The 5593-nt window shown below is 40.3% G+C and overlaps 1 long non-coding RNA gene across 1 annotated transcript; it reads left to right on the top strand.

The window, feature by feature from the left end:
• Positions 1 to 529: 529 nt before the first annotated feature.
• LOC132247708 (uncharacterized) lies at positions 530 to 1312 on the top strand. The gene is made up of 3 exons (XR_009459027.1): positions 530 to 592; positions 672 to 757; positions 867 to 1312. It is a non-coding gene; the product is annotated as an uncharacterized LOC132247708 (long non-coding RNA).
• Positions 1313 to 5593: the final 4281 nt, after the last annotated feature.

The following is a 5593-nucleotide window of genomic DNA, read 5'->3' as shown; positions in this document are numbered from 1 at the left end:
TGCATGTGACAGGGTGGATGAAGCACCCAGCCACATGAAAATGAGGCTTATAACAAAGAAAAGAATCTTACCAGGAGATGCCAAGGAAACTGCAGTGAGCTGGGGAGGGAAAGATGCCATGCCCTGACTAATTAAGGAAAGCAGCTGGGACCCTGGTAGTTCAAAAGCTACCATGGCAAACCCAGCTGCCACGGTTAGAGCCTGGGATAGGGAAAGTCACACAGCCAAAGGAAAAGAAAACAGCAGCACCAAATAATTAAAGGGGAGACAGCTGTGTTGAGAAGGCAGCAAATCACATGCTGCCATGGCAAGTCCAGCCGGTGGAGAGGGGAAGTTTAAGGGGACACACAGAGAGCATCATGGGTTGGGCCAGAGAAGAGGGGAATAAGGAGAAGACAGAAGGTGGCAGGAGCCGACAAGAGGAGGAATTGACCCCGGGGCTCAGAGGAAAGTCTCAGCCCCTGACTTACCTGGTGAGAACCAGCAAAGAGATGGAGGAGACTTCTTTGTCAGTGAGTTCAGTCCAAGGGATAAAGATAACCTCTTCAGGATCCTAGAGAAGAAAAGAGACATGGATGAGATTACACCCCAGGTAGGGGTAAATCCATCCCTACCCAGAAGGTTACGGGTGGGATTAGAACTAAGAAGTAACTGCCTTGGGACCCATGCAGGGAAGAACAGGACAAGCAGCCAACTTAGAGGAGGAGCCCTTGGCAGAGGAGTCCTAAGGCTGAAACCAGAGCTCTCAGTATCATAGGTGAGTAACAACATGCCCAGAACATCTGGTGTGGTTAAGGCAGGGTATGGGGATGGTGGAGCCCTGCAAAGATCTTGAGCCTACAACTGTTCTTTTTGTCTCCCAAAAGTGTTTTGGCACCTCTTTCTCTAACATCAAGCTGTGGCAGGAGATTTTTCCTAGGGACAGAACACAACCGATTCCAGTAGAGACAACTAGGCTCTAGGTGACACGCCACGGACCTCTCACAGTGCGTCTTAAATGTCAACCTTTGTTTAGAGCTGTGACTAAAATGAACTTAGAGCCATTATTCATTATACTTATTAGGGGTGTGTAACCCTAAATTGAACCAGGAGTCTGTTTAGAAAGTTATGGGTTAAGCACTTCCTGATCTTCAGTTGCAGTAAGAGAAAAAAGTAGAGTTAGTTTAATTACTGGTATCAGGTGGTATAATTAGAACTGTAAAAAAATACTAGATTTTTATTTAATTGCTGGTCAAACCAAAATTAAATTCCAAAATGTTTTGTTCTGCATGCTTGTGTCCAAGTTCAATAAGTGTAAGCATATTTTAAAATAAAATGCCATTTAAAAAAATTGAAATATTTTAACAAATGTTGAAAGTGAATCATTTAAGTATTTCTTATTCATTCAGAAGTAATGAATTTGTTTTGGCACTCAAAACTGCAATTTTTAGAAAGTTTACTCTGAGTGTTGCCATAGCTGTGCTGGTCCAGAAACTGAGAGAGGCAAGGATTTTTATGGGTGATATCATTTATTGGACCAACTGTATGGTCAGTAGGAATACAGACTAGCTTTCGCATACCATGTTTCCTTCCTCAGGGTTTTTGTGGGTGAGAACAGGGGGTACATGGTAGAAAGCTTGTCTGTATCCCTCCCAACTACATAATTAGTTCAATCAAAGATATCACCCACAAAAATCCTTGCCTTTCAGTATAAAAATCATTGCCTACATCTAAACATAAACTTTCATTTTTGTGGAACTCTGGCGATTTTTATGGCCAAGCAGAATATGAAAATAGTGCATTCATCCAACGCATGGCATATTCAAAGTCTATTTATAATGTCCACTTATGCAGGAGTTCACACTGAGTTTTAAACATATGTGGCCTATATGGTGAAAAATGTTATTTGTGCACGTGGGAGTTTGATCTATTTATTACTTGTCTTTAGTTGATAGGACAGTCATTGTTGACAGTCCACAAGCTAGGTGTTCTTAATGAAAAAAATATTAGAGGAACTGAGCAGGAATGATTAGAGAACAAGGAAGGAAGGAAGGGTCTTATACAAGAAAAGGCAACAAATTAATACTGCTCCATCTTAAACTCACAGCTAGTGCAAGTAAAAATGATTAGGTTCAGCAGAGGTTCATAAATCAAGTTTATGAAGTGAAAGCATATCCTACATATGTGGATGGAATGTCTTTAAAGAGTAGGCCAGAGTATATTATTTCATACTGCTAAACTAAAAAAAGATGGTCCAGAAAATAAATAAAATACTAAGAACAAGAAAAATATTGAACAGAGATATATCCAAATCTTTAAGAAGAAGGTAGGGCAGGAGGCACCTTAGAGACTACCTGTACAAAGAGGCATGAACTTCTGTAGGGAACAATTTACTTCGTTAGATGCTCTAGGGTACTACTCTGACATACCTTCTGGCTAACTTCAGACTAACTTGGCAAGCCACCTCCCAAGTCTTAATAAATTACTTATCTGGTTTCTAACTACAGGAAAATGAAGGGTCACCTGCAAATCTGTTCCCTGATTAATTAATGTACTTTCAAACACCGTGTAGCTCCTAGACTAGACAAAGAAAAGTTGCTTATAGTCACCACAGAAGTGAAACATGGGACTGAGCATAACTAGTTAAATATTTTTACAGAAGTTAATCCCAATCCACTGTAAGGTTAAGTGTATTTAAATTATGTACAGGGTTTTGGGTGGGAGGGAGGGAAGGATGGAAGGGGTGTTCTTTTTGTGACGAAGCAGATTAGAGTGAAAGCTAGATATACCTGTGAAATGTTTTGAAGCTAGGTCAGCAGTCTGGTGTTAATGCCTGGTATAAATTTGTTTAAAGTAAATTCTACACTTAATTTGAATTAAAGGAATAGTTGATTGCTCCACATTTCAGCAATACATTAGTGTAAAGTAAATGGAAAAGCAATGGAGATCTAGTAAAGGTTTTGAGGTTGGTATTCTATTCAGAAAGAATTCATACCTATTTCACATGGATATAAATCAGTGGATGTGGAAACTGAAATCAGACCTAGACCATTTTTGCTCTATGCACACTGGCAAGTCAATAAAAAGGTTCCCATTAATTTCAGTGAGTGTTGAAGTGGCCCCTTAAGCAATACAATGTTTCAATGGATGAAAGTTTATATACTATACCTGAAGATCAGCTGTGTGTGCAAAGTAGCTATCACACAATAAATACATATATGTTAGAGGTGTGCAAAACAGCCCCTACTCAATTCAGATTCGGATTCAGCCTGAATCAGGGACAGTGATTTGATTTGTTGATCCAGAACACTGTCCCCAATTCAATTTGGCCAAATCCAAACCTGAAGATTCAAAGCTGATTTAGAGAATCAGCAATTCTGCTATAGACACAGTTTTAAATGTTTTTTCTACATACCTCGAGGTACCAATGCAGCTCGTGAATGCTGAGATGCTGAGGCAGATGAAGCATCCCACAGGAGTCTGGGGGGGGCCCTGTATGCTTGGCAGCAACCCTGGAAGCGGGCCAGAAGTACTTCCAGCCCACTTCTGGATCCTCTGGGGAGCATGCAGGGCGGGGGGGCTTCCATGCCCCCCCTGGCTCAGTGATTGGTCACAGGAGGACCCCGGGTGCACCCCCCCCCCCCCCAGACCCAGGAGGCACCAGTTGCGGAGCCAGGGAGGCACAGGGGGCCCTGCAGCATGCTCCCCAGCAGACCCGGAAGTGGACCAGAAGTGCTTTTGATCCACTTCTGGGTCTGCTGCTGAGTGCGCTGGGGAGCCCCCTGCACTTCTGTGGGGCACTTCATTCACTCCAGCATCACTGCATTCACAAGCCGCCTGCCACCTAGAGGTATCTAGAAAAAACATTTAAAGCTGTGTCTATGTACGAATTGCCAAATTTTTCCAAATCTCTCCGAATCAATTTGGAGGGTTCCAATTCAATTTGGAGAGATTAAAGGGTCCTCTGATTCAATTCTGATTCAGAGATTTAGCCACTGAATTGGGCTGAATCTCCATCAGATCAAATCAGGGACCGAAGATTTGCACAGCCCTAATAGATGTATGTATGTATATATATGTTTATATATATACACACAGCACAAAGCAGTGCTGGGTAGAGATACGTCATGTGAGATCTGCGTGTACTAACTACAGAAACCACAGAACTCTGCTAGGAATGTGCTAAATGACATTTAGTATTAGTGCAATGTTAACATGTTACACATCGAGCATTACTGATGAGAAATTCTGTGACATTAATTATCTTTGATACAAGATTCAAGAAACATCTAACAGGAAATGGATATTATAAACACAAAGTATGTTTTTTTTCTCACATTCAGACTCATTTCAATAATGATTAAGCATGTACCTAGAGACCAAGGATTTCACTTGGGGTGGCTTGTTTTGTTTTGCAAAGAATAAAGTAATATTTCAGAAAAGAGAAAATCTGGACTCAGTTTAGCAGGTAAGCAGTGTAAAACACTTCCCTAGGATGTCAGGTGGTGCAATTGTTCACCAGGGAAAGGAGGGCCTTAAACAGATTTAGATGTTAAAGGTTAGAAATGAGTACTCTTAAGCAGTCAAGGAGTTTCACATCCTGAGCATCATGTTCTTGATATTCCCTGCTCTACCTGCCAGTTTTGATAGGGCTGCTTTGTAATTCTTTGACTGCACTCCACAGTGAGATGATAGTGATCTTTTTCTTATTCTGCTGTGTGATACATACTGCTGTTATAAAAGGTCTCTATAGTAAGTGTAAGTCCTAGGAATAAAATGATTTTTTTTTCTTGAAGGTTCAGCTTCAAGAGAAGAGTTCCATGGGTATTTTTAAAACTCTTTTGAATGCCTTCCCTGAGGAGAGTAAAGAAAGGCAAGGGGGAAAAAAGCTTTGGCATTGCCTTTCCCAAAAGAAAGTGCATGACAATAAAACCCACTTGTTAGTGAGATTGTTGAGGGAGAATAATATTATATTCTAGAGAACAGCTGGTATAAGCTATTGTAACTTGCAGCAGTACCAGTACAATGACTTACATCCGCTGACAATCTGTCACTTTCTTTCAGGGTTTTGTTTTTTTTAGAGTTCTTCAACTCACCTGGGAAACTGAACCCTTTGTGTGATACCCACAGAAAATGTTAATCTAAGTCAGTGAAAGGAAGCAAACTAAATAGATTTTCCCAAAATATATTATATCTAATCTATTTTGCCCTTAGCAAAAATACATAGTGCATAATCAGCATTTTATGAACTTGGTTGCTTATGTTACTATTCTCCTTATCTAATAGAAGATGCCAGTTTCCTTGTGAAATGTCTTTAGTAATTTCTGTAACAAATTCAAAGTCTTCTGGTACTTACTTATTCAGTGTTTAATTTGTGTGTTAATGTTGGATGCTATTGATTGATTTCTTACTTAAGAGAAGATAATTGTTCAGATAAATCTTCAGTAATCAATAGTAACTGATCAAACAAGCCTTTATTGAGTATCTCTTCCCAATTCATATTTGATGCTTTGCTCAAGCTGCTCAAGGTTAGAGGTATCTGTATAACTAAGTGAGAATTTTCTGATGGACTCAGCACCCACGGCCAAGGCCAAGTTTTCAAGAGAGATCAGCA

This window comes from Alligator mississippiensis, chromosome 1 (genome assembly GCF_030867095.1).
Source record: "Alligator mississippiensis isolate rAllMis1 chromosome 1, rAllMis1, whole genome shotgun sequence".
NCBI lineage: Eukaryota > Metazoa > Chordata > Crocodylia > Alligatoridae > Alligator > Alligator mississippiensis.
This window is presented reverse-complemented; position numbering and strand designations above follow the sequence as displayed.